Raw genomic sequence first — 16,965 nt, 5'->3', positions numbered from 1 at the left:
ATTTTAAAGGACTGACTCACCTGACTGTGGGGGCTGGCATGTTTAAAATCCATACAACAGGCTATCAGGGCAGAAACTTAGGTAAGATTTGATGTTCCGATATTGAATTTGAATTATCCAGGGCAGCAGGTTGGAAACTTTTCTGTTCTTTGCATGCTACACAGTTTTTTATCAGAAATTGAACATTTTAAATATATATTATAGCAACTCTGAGTACTGGTCCCTCTTTTCTGAGGCTTATTTGATAAGCAACTGATTGGGTTATTTTGCTGAGGTCTATTCCCTATCCCCCTCCCTCTCCCTCACATCACTGAGCCCCTGATGATGCTCCTCAGGGAGGCACAGCTTTGTGTATGCCCAAGTCACCCTGGCAAACAGTGGTATTAGTAGGACTCTCTTCTTCTCTCCCTCACCATACCCAGCTGTTATACTCCATCAATGCCCTGTTGCTCCACCTGTTGCTCTATTGTTTTCAATAATGTCCTGGTGCATAAATTGCTTTGCAAACTAATCCAATGAAAATGTGACTCCTTTGAAGGAATAGTTTCTGAGGTTAGTGCTTGTTATTTGTTTTGACCCCAGGAGCTCTCCTCCCCTCTGTCCTATTCCTTGTTTCTCTCCTACAAAGTACCCAGCCTTCAGTCTAGGTTGTATCTTCATTAAATTCACATATCTCCTCCCAGTTGCCTTTCACCATAGCCTCTACTGTTCTTGAGAGTGCCCTCAGGCTTGCCCATAGAACTTCTCCATGCTCTATTGCAAATGAAGTCAGTTCCTTTGGGAATTGACTAGGAACTATCTGTTTTATGACCTGCTTCTCCTACTTGGCATAATCTCTGTGTCCCGGATCTGGAGCTGGAGGTAGGCAGTTTCTCTCTGAAAGAAAACCCCACAGTAGGAACTGAGCCCCTGGTGGGTAAGTAAGGGGGCAGCCAGCAGCCTGAAATCTCTTGGCTTGCCTCTTCTGGCACATAACCACTGCCTCACAAGCCAGGACAAGGGCAATCAAGGGCTCTAACATTAGCACAATGCACCCAGGACAGTGCCTCCTTTTGACAAGTGGGGACCAAACATAAAATGAGAATCCCTACTTCTCAACTGTACTTGCCCAGGATTTAGCTTCAGCAATCGGTATCAAGGCAGAATGAGAACTGATGAAGTCCTGCTCCTTCTAGGAAGAAAGATCTCTTACTGGGAGCAGTGGGGAGAGGGTGCCCTGTGTTCTTGGCTGCAGCAGTCTGAAGTAAATTCTCCACCTCACTAAGCTTGGAGGGTAGAGAGAGGGAGTTCAAATACCACAGAGTCTAGCTGTTCTTATCTATTTTTGTAGATTTTCTTGAATAGATTTGTCATTTGCTGCTTGTCCTTAAGACTACTTGAAAAGCTTTAAATGACTGCTTTTTATAATTTCTAGTTTCACTAGGAAACAGGGCAACAGGATTCCTCACACTAACATGACAGAAGTCATTCTGCTAAACATTTACTTTTTAAATTTTGTTTTATGTTTATTTATTTTTGAGAGAGACAGAGTGTGAGCAGAGGAGGAGCAGGGAGAGAGGGAGACACACAAGCCGAGGCAGGCTCCAGGCTCTGAGCTGTCAGCACAGAGACCAATGCAGGGCTCGAATTCACAGACCGAAGTGTGAGACCGTGACCCAAGCCAAAGTCAGATGCTCAACCAACTGAGCCACCCAGGCACCCCTGCTCAACATTTATTTTTAATAAGAAAATTCAAATGGAAAACTGTACCAAGATGTCATTTTTGATCTATCAGATTAGCAAAATCTAAATGTGTTTCAACATACTCTGTTAGCAATACTATGAAGAAGCAGGCCCTCCTACCAAATTCCGGTAAGTATAAATTTGTATGATCCCTAGATAAGGCAGTCCTGAAAAATACAAACTACAAAAGTTTTACCCTTTGACCTGGCAGTTCTACTTCTGGAATTTATCTTGTATATCATTATTTCTAAGAGCAAAGTACGAGAAATAATGGAATACAAGAGGTTAAATAAAGAATGAAGAAGTGATCTATATAGTGATATGAAAAGCGCCCCACAATATATTCAGTGAAAAACAAAGGTTTACACTAACTTCTATGTGAGAAATTGGGAGGATGAATATATATTTACTTAAATTCTCGTAAACTATGGAAATAAATCAAAGTAATCAATGAAAGTGGAGATCAGTACACAACATGATAGATATGGGCAGGGGTAATAATGAGATTTCACACTATTCCTTTGACACTATTTTGCACTTTGAACCATGCAAATGTATTTTTGTATTAATAAATTACATTTAAAACATAACCAAAATGTAGAATTTCTAGTCAGATAAAGTTACCGGGCACAAAGTGACCTTCGTTATCATCATATTAAAATCCTTGAATTTATAGAAGAAATAAAGGTCAAGTCCCCAAGGAAAAGGGACTTACCACAACAAGAGCCCTCCTTAATACCATCACCCATTTAGCCCATCCCCTGCACACCTCCCTTTCAGCAATCCTTGGTTTATTCTCTATAGTTGAGAGTCTTTTTTAAGTTTATTTTTGAGAGAGAGAAACAGAGTGTGAGCGAGGGAGGGGCAGAGAGAGAGGGAGACACAGAATCTGAAGCAGGCTGTGTGGGTTATGAGCTGTCAGCACAGGGCCCCCCGTCAGGCTCCAACCCATGAACCAAGAGATCGTGACCTGAGCCAAAGTCAGACACCTAACCAACTGAGCCACCCAGGTGCCCCAAGAGTCTTTTTTTATGGTTTGCCTCTGTGATAAGCCCTGGGCATTGTATGTAAATGATGAATCACTAAATTCTATACCTGAAACTAATATTACTCTGTATGTTAACTAACTGGAATTTAAATAAAAACTTGAAGGAAAAGGGACGTGCTCTAGGATACATGCCAAGTTCTTGGCAGAACTAACACTGGCAGTCCTAACACTGATGTTAGAAATCAAGTGTTCCAATTCTAAATCAGGTCTCTGACCACTTCTGCACAACCACTTTTGAAATTAGGGAATTCTGCATTTGGCTTTTACTATGTATTACGGGAAGGAAGTCTCATACTGAAAACTGAGCCCTTTCTGATCTGTGGTACCCTAGGGCCACCTGGAATGTGTGGCCTACTTGGCAGCAGCCTCCACATCACCCTTAATGAAGGCATGACGGCTCTAAGTGCTGGAAGCCCTTTATTAAAAAATCACAAAAGCAGGCCTCCAGTGGCCACTTTCTGCAGCACTTTTCCTCTTGAAATCACTTTATTGCTTGTATTGTTTCCCAAAAGGCCATCTTAGAAATACTCTCTATGCATCTGTCCACCTTACTGATAGGGTGGACACCCTAACCTTATTCTCATCCTTGGTAACGCTGCAAAACAACCTGTTCCAGAGATAATAGGAATGGTGTCTACGTTATTGATTAATAAATCAGAGATGAAAGCTAGAGAGAACAAGACTCCACTGAGGCAGGTTTAAGAACTTTCTACAAATATTTCTTAATACATTGGTCCTGGCTACTTCTAAAATGTTGAAGTGGGCATAATTTTTCTCTGCATAGTCTCTCCTTAAGAATTTCCCCTTCTGGGGGCGCCTGGGTGGCGCAGTCGGTTAAGCATCCGACTTCAGCCAGGTCATGATCTCGCGGTCCGTGAGTTCGAGCCCCGCGTCGGGCTCTGGGCTGATGGCTCAGAGCCTGGAGCCTGTTTCCGATTCTGTGTCTCCCTCTCTCTCTGCCCCTCCCCCGTTCATGCTCTGTCTCTCTCTGTCTCAAAAATAAATAAAAAAAGTTGAAAAAAAAAATTAAAAAAAAAAAAAGAATTTCCCCTTCTGGGGGTGCCTGGGTGGCTCAGTCGGTTGGGCGACCGACTTCGGCTCAGGTCACCATCTCGCGGTATGTGAGTTCGAGCCCCGTGTCGGGCTCTGTGCTGACTGCTCAGAGCCTGGAGCCTGTTTCAGATTCTGTGTCTCCCTCTCTCTCTGACCCTCCCCTGTTCATGCTCTGTCTCTGTCTCAAAAATAAATAAACGTTAAAAAAAATTAAAAAAAAAAAAGAATTTCTCCTTCTGGGCACCTGAGTGGCTCAGTGGGTTGAGCACCTGACTTCGGTTCAGGTCATGGTCTCAAGGTTCGTGAGTTCAATCCTGCGTTGTGCACTGCACTAACAGTCTGCAGCCTGGAGCCTGCTTTGAATTTTGTGTCTCCCTTTCTCTCTGCCTGTTCCCTGCCTGTGCTCTTTCTCTCTCAAAAATAAACATTTATGTAAACAAATAAATAGATAGATAGATAGATAGATAGATACTATCTTAAAAAAAAAAAAAGAAACTCTCCTCCCACCTATTCTCAGTCTCTCAAGTTCAAATATTGATGAGTACACCAGCTATAGGATTGAGCATGTGATCCACACACGACCAAGCAGAATACCCTATCCCCCACCACAGTGCTTCAATTCCTGATTAAGCACCTAACAGCCTAAGCCAATGACTGCATGTGGACTTTGCTGGACTATCAAGAAAAGTCCCACCTTTCTCTTGGGGCTGCTAAACTGAAAGAATGTAAGTCTAGAGATTCCCGAAGTCAATTTTACTCTCACACCAAAGAAGTCCAAATGCAAACCAACATAGAGAAACTAGAATCTGAAAGACTCCTAAAAACAGGGTTTAAGTACCTAAATCCAGCTATGCCTGAAAATTCATCCACTGAACTTCACAGTTCTATGAAAAGGGAAAAAAATAAGTTCTGTTTTTGGCGGTTATTTAGGCTACATGTATGTATCTATTTCTTGCATCTCAAAAATGCTAACAAAGAAATTGTATTATTTAATTATGGGATATAGAAACATTTTCTTAGGGGCGCCTGGGTGGCGCAGTCGGTTAAGCGTCCGACTTCAGCCAGGTCACGATCTCGCGGTCCGGGAGTTCGAGCCCCGCGTCAGGCTCTGGGCTGATGGCTCAGAGCCTGGAGCCTGTTTCCGATTCTGTGTCTCCCTCTCTCTCTGCCCCTCCCCCGTTCATGCTCTGTCTCTCTCTGTCGCAAAAATAAATAAACGTTGGAAAAAAAATTAAAAAAAAAAAGAAACATTTTCTTAGTTTTAATGCTCTCCAAAGTACAGGTGTATTATTTATTCTAACACAATCCCCATGAAAATTAAAAGATTATGCTAGGAAGCAGATATTCAACATGGTATGTCCCCTACTTTAATCCTAAATTCTCTGGAGCACTTAGATGTTTTTTTTTTTTTTAAATTTTTTTTTCAACGTTTATTTATTTTTGCGACAGAGAGAGACAGAGCATGAACGGGGGAGGGGCAGAGAGAGAGGGAGACACAGAATCGGAAGCAGGCTCCAGGCTCTGAGCCATCAGCCCAGAGCCTGACGCGGGGCTCGAACTCACGGACCGCGAGATCGTGACCTGGCTGAAGTCGGACGCTTAACCGACTGCGCCACCCAGGCGCCCCTTTTTTTTTTTTTTTTTAAATTTTTTTTTTCAACGTTTATTTATTTTTGGGACAGAGAGAGACAGAGCATGAACGGGGGAGGGGCAGAGAGAGAGGGAGACACAGAATCGGAAGCAGGCTCCAGGCTCTGAGCCATCAGCCCAGAGCCTGACGACTTAGATGTTTTTTGATAAAAGAATAATATTCTGGAGAGAAAAAAATAAACATAAGGGATAATGATTCTTACAACCTTTCTTACAAGCTATAAAGCAATGTCATAATGCTCACAACTTCATCCTCCTGCCCCTATAACAAGCTTTTAAAGTGGACAGTGTGTTAACAATCTCATTTTGAAAATGAATACGACAAAGTTCCAAAAGTCATCATTTATCCAAAATCACAGAGATAAGGAAGGGAGCAGGCACTGAACACAAGGATCCCAATTTGTTCTCTTTATGTCTAATACACCACGTTGACTTAGATAAGGACCCACAAAATCTGACTGTTAAATTGAAGGATTTAATCTAAACTGCAACTTTTCATTTTCACTTGGGTTCTGGAAATCATAAGGATTTCCTTGTACGTGTGCAAAGCAATAAATCGTTCTGCTTCAGTTTTCCTCTACCAGCCCTGTTCAGGAAAACCTGTGTTCACATTATACAGAGATATTGATTTTTCTCATCAATTTAAAAGAAATAATTTTTAAAGTATATTTATGATGAGTGTAGGGGAAAACCTCTTTCGCTCATAAGAGGAATGTAAACAATTCTTACAGAGCTGCCTGGGGCTGCTTTAACATAATTTTTAATTTGACTCAAAAACCATCTACAGAGTGGATGTACTTGTAAACACTGGGAACTGGTACTATGTTATTATGGTGGAAAAAGACAAGAAAAACTGGTCAAGAAGAGTAAGACAAAGCTGCTACACTGGGTAACAAAGGGCGCAGCACAGTGGGTAAGGGAATAGGGTGTGTTGGTCAGGATTTAGAACTGCAAACCACAAAATTCCTTCTGTTTAGGAAGAAAAAAAAAAGAATGTGCTTTGCACATTAGGTGGCTCAAAAGATATCTGAGGTCGAGACAGAGTCAGAGTTAAATGTGTACAAGCAAGAGCAAGTCCAGGGACTGCTTGTGCAGACCCCACCATCACTACCCATGGAGAGACCTACCGCGGCTATCATGGACACCAGATGTCAGAACCTCAAACACTGCACCTCCAAAGGCCAGACAGCCTTGGCCACTAGGCTTGCCTCAAAACAACTCCCATGGGGGTAACTGCTTTCTTGCATTGCTGTCTTGTAGGGAGTCTGTGGTTGGGAGAGTCTAGACCACATGCCTATGTCCCTGCTGTGAGGAATGCTCCAAGGACAAATTTCTGTATCCTGAATTGAGAACAGTGACATGCAATTAAGTCGAGGGAAATTCCTCAAACACAGGAAGCATATTAAGGGCCCCTGACATTTTCTAAGCATAGACATGTCTACAAAATAGATTAGAGGAAATACAAAGGAGATTTATAAGCCAGAAATACTATATAATGATTTACAGGAAATATTCTTCTGTTGGAAAAAGTAACAGAGAGACTGACAACGACTTTGAGGAACACAGGACTGGAGGCAGAGATTAGGCAGCAAAGGTGTGCCCCCAGCCCCCTAATTATTTTAATCCCTTTACAAAAGTCTTGTGCATCCCTTTGCGCTATACTCCTTATATATTTCAGATGAAATCATTGTGCACCAAAGATTTTAGAAGCTTTCAAGATAGTTTTATAGAGACAATAATACTAAATGTAAATTGTCCCACCTTGGTCTCAAACATCAGACTCATAGATGCCAAATCCTAAGTTGAAACCAGGTATACTGAAATAGCTTGGTAAATGTACAAAACAAAAATTCCAAAATGTAAGATTAACATCTAGAAGTCTAATGATGAAGCATGTGGATCCACATTTTGAAGGGATCCCCAAAGTACTGAATCACGATAGCCCTGGCTCTAAAGAAAGCTTTCATCCCTGCTTGAAACACATGACAAGCAGAGTTTTACAAAAACAAGTCAGATTCTACCAAAAGAGAGGCTGGTTTAATGATTACAATGTCCTCTGGGGAGGTGTATGATACCACGCCACAGGACACAAATCCTGAGCAGTGCTCACTAACACTCAGGCCTGTGCCTTCCAAAAGGAATGACTAATTTCCAGGTGCACTATTCACCCAGCCTGCTCCTAGTGCATTTAAACTTCTATATATTTGGGTTTAAAAGAGACAATAGGAAAACAGACCATACTCTTGCTTTCTGGATATCAAACACACATATTTATTTACATGATTATTTTGTTATTTCCTGAAATGTATTCAATTGAAAAGAATATCAGGTATTATTTTTTAATAATTTTTTAAAGTTTATTTATTTATTTTTGAGAGTGAGACATAGAGAGCAAATGGGGGAGGGGCAGAGAGAGGGGGACATAGAATCCCAAGCAGGCTCCATGCTGACAGCGCAGAGCCTGACACAGGGCTCAAACACATGAACTGTGAGATCATGACCTGAGCAGAAACCAAGAGTCAGTCGCTTAACCAATTGAGCCACACAGGTGCCCCAAGAATATCAGGTATTATTATTTAAAATGGAATACTATGTAATGATTATTTTTAAATTATTTAAATATGAATGGATACTTAACATAAATAATATAAAGTAAATATCAATATTTAAATATGATTATTTAAAATGAATACTATATGGGACACCTGGCTGGCTCAGTCAGGAAAGCATGCAACTCTTGGTGTCCAGGTTGTGAGTTCGAGCCCCATGCTGGGTGTAGCAATTACTGAAAAATAAAATCTTTTAAAAATAAGTAAATAAATAAATAAAATGAATACTATGTAATATCTACAGAGAAATGTAGGATATTAAATATCTTTAATGTATCAGTTATATTTTTTAATGCATAGGGAAAAAAATTTAAGGATATGCCAAATTTTAACAATGATTGTATTTAAGTGTTTGGATTTTTTTTTTAATTTTTTAAATGTTCATTTATTTTTTAGAGAGAGAGAGAGACAGAAACAGAGCATGAGCAGGGGAGGCGCAGAGAAAGGGAGACACAGAATCCAGAGCAGGTACCAGGCTCTGAGCTGTCAGCACAGTGCCCAACGTGGGGCTCAAGCTCACAAACCACGAGATCATGCCCTGAGCCGAAGTTGGACCTTAACCGACTGAGCCACCCTGGCATCCCAAGTATTTAGAATTAATTTTTATTTGATTTTTACTGTTTCTTTATACCTCCCTGGATGTTCTAAATCATCTATGATGCATATATATTACATTACTAATCAGAAAGTAATAGTGAAGGCTTAGCTTAGAGTGTCAAAGTCACAACTGTTTGATACATGATAAAATAACATGATAATTTATTAATGTCTTGAATATCTGTAGTTTCTAGAAACTTATTTTCTAAATAATATTTTAATTAACTTTTAAGGAACCTGGACTTTCTAAACTGGACTGCTTCCTTCTTGAAAAAGACCTAGCGGGGCCCCAGGGTGGCTCAGTTGGTTAAGTGTCCGACTTCAGCACAGGTCATGATCTCATGGTTCGTGGGTTCAAGCCCCGTGTAGAGCTTTGTGCAGACAGCTCAGAGCCTGGAGCCTGTTTCAGATTCTGTGTCTCCCTCTCTCTTTGCCCCTCCCCCACTTGTGCATACATTTTTTCTCTCTCTCTCAAAAATAAACATTAAAAATAAAATTTAAAAAGAAACGAAAAAGACCTAGCAAGATTAAGAAATACTAGGTAACTCAAAGCGTTAACTCAACATCATGAACACCCACTACTACTACGAAGGGGCCTCACATGGTTTCCCACCACACGTAATGTCTCTTTTAGCTGCATATGACCTGCTGCTGTGTGAGGATGTGTCCTTTGCTCTGCAATGCTAGCAGGGCTTTCTCTTGCCCCTCTTCTCTCCTTGTTGGTAGTGCACTTGAGTTCATATGTGGGCATTTACCAGTGTTCATGGTCTAGCCTTTTAGCATGTCAAACTTCATCTGTAAAGTTTTCTTCTTCTTCATCTGTACAGTTTCTTCATCTGTAAAGTGGGCATGGGGACAAACAACAGTACCCAACAATCCAAATAGTATATCATATCCAACAATACCCAACAAGAAAAGTATCCAACAAGTATCTGGATATGTTGGAAAATTAAATTATCTGGGACATGGGAACACGGTTTTAAAATTATGAAGCAATATACAAAGATTTTATTCTTTTCAATTCTAAAGTTGTTCCTTTTAATAAACTATGGCTTTGAAAATCAAATAAATACACTAAGCATAATAAATGATGAAAATAAAACCTAAAAAATGAGGTTTAGTGTTACCAGGGGTCTGAATTGAACTAGAGATATTAAGTTTCATCTAATCAAAGACATGCATGTCTTTCCACAGTCAACATTTCTAAATCTGAGGTGTGTCCTAAACTGGCAGGACCTTATAATGCTGCTACCAGGAGCACTGGGGATGTCTCACTGTCTTCCCAAGTGCAAGCATCGAAAGCACTGTATTCAACCCTTGCAAAACAGGTGTGTGCAGCTCTGAAGAAAGTCCTAGAGTAAAGGGTGAAGTACCTTGAAATGCAGCATCATCAACTCTAATGGTACAGAGGTTGATACTGTGAGAAATGTCATGGATGTGGATGACTGTGAGTCCAAACAGGATCCAGACAAGTCAGACTCCAAATATGGAGAAGCTTCAGGAAAACTTAACCAATCACCCTATCTACATTTTCATTTTTAGATATGTATACAAAAGGATATACAAGTTTATAAACTGCCACAAAAGACTTTAAAAACTCCCTAAGTAAGTATAAGATAAAATGCAAAGTGGTATGAAGGCATTTATTACTTTTATTGGCAGTATTTTTCTCTGTTGGTTATTAAATGATAATGGGTCTTACAGTCAATGGTGTCTGGATACAACTAAATCGGGTGAATACCCCATTGTTATGATTTTGTTTTTGTTTTCATTCTTCTGTTACCTGAATACTTAAGCATGCTCTCTTAGGAATAAGGATGTCCTCGTATAAAATTGTGGCACTATTACTGCATCTCAGAAAATGAACAATACTTCCATAATGCCATCTAAAATGTAGTGCATATTTAAACTTCTCCAATTGTCCAACAATGTCCTATTGATTTTTTTAAAATTTTTTAATGTTTTTATTTATTTTTTAGATAGAGACAAAATGAATTGGAGAGGAGCAGAGAGAGAGAGAGAGGAAGACACAGAATTTGAAGCAGGTTCCAGGCCCTGAGCTGTCAGCACAGAGCCCAACATGGGGCTCGAACTCACGAACCGTGAGATCATGACCTAAGCCAAAGTCGGATGCTCAACCAACTGAGCCACCCACGCACCCCAGTCTTATTATTCTTTTTAGACCATCATTCAATCAAATGTCATGCCTTGCATTTGACTAAAATTATTGTTATTATTAGCACCGTATACCAACTACTCAGTAAGGACAAATTTATTCTGTTTTAACCCCCATCCTCACCCCGCATCTTTTAAGGCACTGCTGTTCATTTGGTTTCATCCTGTTTTTATCTTATGGAACTCTTTGAAGATATGAAATACTTAGAAGTCTTATCAAAATACTTGCTTACCTGGAATCTGTATTAATTTCTTTCACTGAGTTTCTTAATCTTTCAGAGGTAAGAATAAATAGAAGGTCAATTCTGAACTTAACTTCTGAATTGCAGCAGAACAAGGCTGCTCTCAGGAACTAAGTGAATTGCTCTCTGGAGCAATGCATGCACACACCAGAACTTCCAGGTACCTTCAGAACCATTGCCTTTTGAAAGTTCAGTGTAATGTTCCGGGAGTGATTTAACTTTGGCTAATTGTGTAACTTCCTTATTTTGACAAAATATTCCAACCTTCTTGTTGCCACATTGAAAACAGCTCCCTTCAAATTTTCTTTAGAGGGGAATTAGTACATTGAACATGATGTTCACATTTTGGAAAAACAATTTCTTAATGAACTAAATTTTTTCTCAACAAAGAACTTGCTTTTTCTATTACTGAATAAAATGACTTAGTGTTCATAATGAAAAAATAAATAAATAAAGAGTTAAGGGAAGTGTAAAGACTAAAGAACAAAACAAATTGAATGTTTAGGATAGTAGGAAATGAGTACATACATTTGTTACTATGCTTTTCATTTATATTGAAGCACAAAAAAAAGAGACGGGGTGGATAAGACAACCAAGAGCCACATAATCTAATACTCAAATCTAAAGTACAGTGGGAATGATCAAATTTACCATGCTACTTACTATTGGCTGAATAATTTTCTACCAAGTGTGCCAGAATATTTCATTAAAATTATCTGGCAACAGTAGTACTAAAAGTATGTTGAATAGACTTCCACAGAAGACACTGATGGCCAACAAGCACATGCAAAGATGTTCAACATCACTCATTGTAAGAGAAATGCAAATCAAAACCACAGTGAAATATCACCTCACACAAGTTGTATATTTCTTTTTTTTTTTTATTAAGTCTATTAATTCATTTTGAGAGAGACAGAGACAGCACAAGTTGTGGAGTGGCAGACAGAGAGAGGGAGAGAGAGAGAATCCCAAGCAGGCTCCACGCTGCCAGTGCAGAGCCCAATGTGGGGCTCACACCCACAAAGCCTCAAGATCATGACCTGAGCCAAAACAAAGAGTCAAATGCTTAACTGACAAGCCACCCAAGTGCCCCTAGTTGTATATTTCCATTTTAAGTTGTTTGGAATGAATATTTTTGTCTGCTTCTAGCTCTCAGTAGGGTTTCCATAAGACATATAGACAGTAGAATTATGAGTAGAGTTTTTCTGCATATAAAAATTATTCCTTATTCAGCTGATAATAAACAATAAGCTAACCCAGAAAGGTGGAAGAGGTAGTGATGTCTAAACATTGAGTTAGCATAATGCCTCTATTAGACTATTATACAGACTTACTATGTTAAATAATTTCACAACTCAACTGATATGTTATTAAATAAATGGATAAATTCCATCAAGAAATGTTCCCTTTTCTTCTGCTTCTACTTTGCTCCCAAAATGATAATTAAAAAATTCAAATATGTGATCCTGGAGAGGAAGCTTCTACAATTATACCTCTAAGAGCCATTCTTACTACATAAGCACTAGGACATCTCAGTGGGCAAATAAAGTCAAGGCCATTTCTATTTTTTTGAGGTTCTCAGTTGCAGAATAAAGAAATGTCAAAATATGGCTACAAAGTGCATTTATATTAAAGGCTTACATTTAACAAATTAATCATATTTTTGCTCTGGAAAACTCAATCATTATACATGTGATGTCTTGGAGATAGCATTAAAAATATGTTTTTGAGGCCCATCATTATAAGAGACCATGGACTCTCCAGTCACTCTTCAACTGCCAGTGTCTCAAAAATCCTGTCAGACACACATTCACTCCACTAACATAGACTTTTGATTCCCCTATCATCTTCACCTCCTGTATAAACTGTTCTCAACTACTTACTGTATATGATCTTTTTTCAATTTCTATGAAACCACGCACCACAGTAAAATACCAAACGTGATAATATCCACGGGAATTAAACAAATCATTGGAATGTTTGCATCAGTATCTTGTTCCACACAATGTTTGATAGGACAAATAATTTTATATCTTTAGTATACCATTTCTATTTTGTGGAGACCATCACAATTCATGGGAAAATAAACTAGAGCTTGAAAATCCATAGAAATATTGACGTTTCATCACTTTTTTTAATTCACAAAAAGAAATGTCTCTTACTTCTCAAGGTATAGGTCAAGATTCAATTTCCTGCTTTTAGCCCATCCTTGTCCATCTATAAACTGTTGATCCCCACTTGCTCTTATCATCTATATTCAGCCTTGCCAGAAAGTTTATCTTATATCAAGTGTAAATATAATCCTTCAAACTCTGCCTTAAATCTTACTCTCCTTCCTTAGAAACCTCACATCTTTCTGTTCTGCGCCCTCAACAGCTCTCTCTGCTATTTTATATACAGAAATAAGTATAAATCTCTGTCTCCTATTATTCAAAAATAAATGTTCTGTCTAATTTTCGGGTTTTATAGCCAGGCTCTGATCACCCTGATTTCCTCCATAACCAACTTCTTAATAAGTGGCTGACATTTTCTCCTTCCCATGCTGCCCTTACCCCATGGCTAGATGAGCCTGTCATTGTCTCTCCAGGGAAACTTTTCTCACAGAGGTGATCAGTGACCCCACTATTCCTAATAAAAGGAACACATTTCAGCCTTGGTCTTACTTTATTTCTCTGAGGTATACAGAAGTCTGGACAAAAGTTTTCTTGAAATTTTCTTGTCTATTATTCCATCCACATCTCTGGCCACTTCTCAACCTCCTGCCAGGATTGATTTCTCTCAGCTACCCCTTAAAAGACAGTGTTTCTCAGAGTTCCATCTTTTTTCTTTTCCTCTTACACTATTTGACCCTCCTGGGTGACCCCATCTACTCTTTTGATTTTAGTTGACATTGTGTTGATGAAGCTCTGATCTCTGAGCTTTATGTCTCTGCAAGGTACCTGGCCCCACCAGATGTCCTTGGTACTTCTCTATATACTTATCCAAGGATCATCTTAGGCCCCACAGGGTCACTCCATAGTTTTGATCATCTGTCCAAACCCCTTCTCTTTTTTAATCAATAGAACCAACCCCTTGCCTAATCCAAAACACAAGAATTATGCTTGATACTTCCCTCTTCCATACTCACCTTCCAAGGTCACCAAGTCCTGTTAAGTCTCTCCACAAATGGTCTCCCAGTCCTGTCACATGCTATTCCCCTGCACAGTTCCGGATTCTTCAGGACTTTGCCAATTACATTACCTTTCTACCTCTTCTCCCTGCCCCCATTTTATTTACCTTTACTATTTCTACCACAACTTCCAGGATGATCTTTCTAAAATGCAGAGCTGGTCAAGCTATATCCCATCTCTAATGTTGCTTAAAACAGCTCATTGGCTTCCTACAGTCTTTAAAATAAAATAACATATCCCGGGCATGGCCCTCCACAGTCTGTCACTGCCAATCTCTATAGCCTTGTCTTTTACCACATTTGCCTTGCAGCCTATGTTTTAGTCCTGCTGAAATGTATATACCCAATACCGGTATTTCAATCATATTGAAATAAATGCTCTGAATGAATCCCTGGAAAAAAACATGTTCTTTCAAACATTTGCTCCTTGCACATCCTTCTCTCCTGACTCAGCTTGAGCATCACCCAGGAAGCTTTATTCTCTCCTAAAGGACTGGGGAATTTCTCCTATTGTGTATTCTCATAGCTCACTGAACCAATCTCGGCTGCAAGTTTGTCTTTACCAGATGTGTTTAACAGTGTACTCTCTAGGTGGGTGGATTCAGTGTACCTCAAGGGCATGGATCCTGTCTTCCTCATATCTCCACTGTTTTCCTCAATGACTGGCACATGCTATATATCCATCATTGTTGAATGAATTAATATAAGCACTACTTGCTAATACTCCTTTTTGGGTAGTCATATGATAAATACATATGATCTAACTAACCGTATAAATACTTTACTTCACATAGATGTATAGATAGATGTATAAATAAAAAATAAATCAGGAATTTGTAGACTTGTCTTTCCTACTATAGACATTAACATCTTTGTCCATAACCTTATGTGTACCCATACACAGACACACATGAAGAAAAGTTTCTTATTCTGCAGAAATACAAAATATTATTTTAGGAAGCACTGACTAACAAAATTACTAAAATGCTTCATGAATGGTAAAGACAATTATTGTCTTTAGGCACATGTAATTGGAACATGCAGTTAAAAAAGTCTTATGTAAGTAAAAGGTATTCCACTGACATCTTTGAGATTACAATTCCTTTTTAAACAATATTCTTAGAAATATATTACATATATGTCTCTTTAAAACATTATTTTAAAAAACCAAATACATCTTTGAGACTGCAAAGGACATCAGAATTAATATTGAGGCTCAGAGAAAAAAATATCTTGAATAAAATCATACAGCTTGTAAATGGAAAAGTCATAAGAATTTTAAAATTTAATATATTTAAAATTATATCTCATTCCTTTATTGGGAACAATAGGTTTAACTTAATACATTGTATTAAGGGTCTTTTCTGTAATTTTAAAGCCTCACTTAGACCTGTAAGACAAAAATAAAAAGAATAAGGATTCTATGTGGTACCCACTCATGATGAGACTTTTTGATGTGAGTGTAAGGGGTACCACAGGGGCAGTTTATACTTCATCTGCTTCTAGCATTAAACTCCTATCAAGCAGAATCCAAGGGAATACAACTTATGTGCCATTAAGCCATCAGGGTCCCTTAATAAAGTAGAAACCTATAGTGAGATAATGCCAGCCACAGCTTAGCCATTATAAGGAGAACTAACCCACCAGGTCACAAGAAAAAGCACCCAGAAAAGCAAAGGCTCCCCTTCCACATCCAACTCCATCACCATCAGGGAGTTTTACTCCCATTAACCTGGTGACACCACATCTGACACACAGAAGCTAGGCCAAGAGATGGTAAGAAGATGACACTGATGTGTCTATAGTAAGACTACTGACCCCTACCACACCATACTGCATTATAGCTTCATTTGCTCATTTCAATTCAATGCATACATTAATTTCAGATCTCGCTTTCCATAAAAAATGAGACAGCCTATAAATAGCCATCCAAAAAATATTTTAGATTAAGTTCCCTGATTCAGGTCACTAAGTGTTGTTCTTCTTTATTTCTCAGAAATGTTTCATACTCCAAGAGAAATTTGGTGCTCATGATTAGACACAATTTTACATGCTAAGGATTCATATTATTTATGATAATAAAAACAACTTCTATGACTTAACTAATGCAATATACAATTCATAAAGTTCTCTCCTATATGTTTCAATGATCTCCACAGTCACATAGGGTTTTTTTGTTTTTTGTTTTGTTTTGTTTTTAGAGTTGTATTCGGGTAAGCGATATCACACTAATTTGAAAGCTCACATACAAACTAACTGGTAGATCCTAAAATTGATCCCATGACTTTGGACATCAAGTCCAGTGTTCTAGCCACTACTTAATTGTGCAATGTTGTTGTAGACACAGTATTAGAAAGACACTAATGTATTTTTTTTTCTTCAACAAAGTCATTCAGAGTAACTATTCCAATTTAGGGTTTTAATTGTATTTACCTTGTCAAGATATGCTTCCATTCCAAGAAGAGAACCCAAACTTTTGGTTCTTTATATAAGTAGAAACCACTATTAAAGGATAAATAAGTTGAAGAGATGAAGGAAGAAAGAAGGAAAGAAAAAGAGAAAGAGGAAGCCAGGAAGGAAGGAAGGAAGGAAGGAAGGAAGGAAGGAAGGAAGGAAGGAAGGAAAAAAGGGAGGGAGGGAAGGAGGGAGGAAGGGAAGACCAGGTATTTCATTTTCAAGAAAAGAAATGGTGCACTAGAT

The sequence above is a fragment of the Lynx rufus genome, unplaced genomic scaffold, assembly GCF_022079265.1.
Source record: "Lynx rufus isolate CCGP_SWC_20201006 ecotype Redwood Valley unplaced genomic scaffold, mLynRuf1.p SCAF_5, whole genome shotgun sequence".
Taxonomy (NCBI): domain Eukaryota; kingdom Metazoa; phylum Chordata; class Mammalia; order Carnivora; family Felidae; genus Lynx; species Lynx rufus.
The sequence above is the reverse complement of the archived record's forward strand: the minus strand, read 5'-3'. Positions refer to the sequence as shown.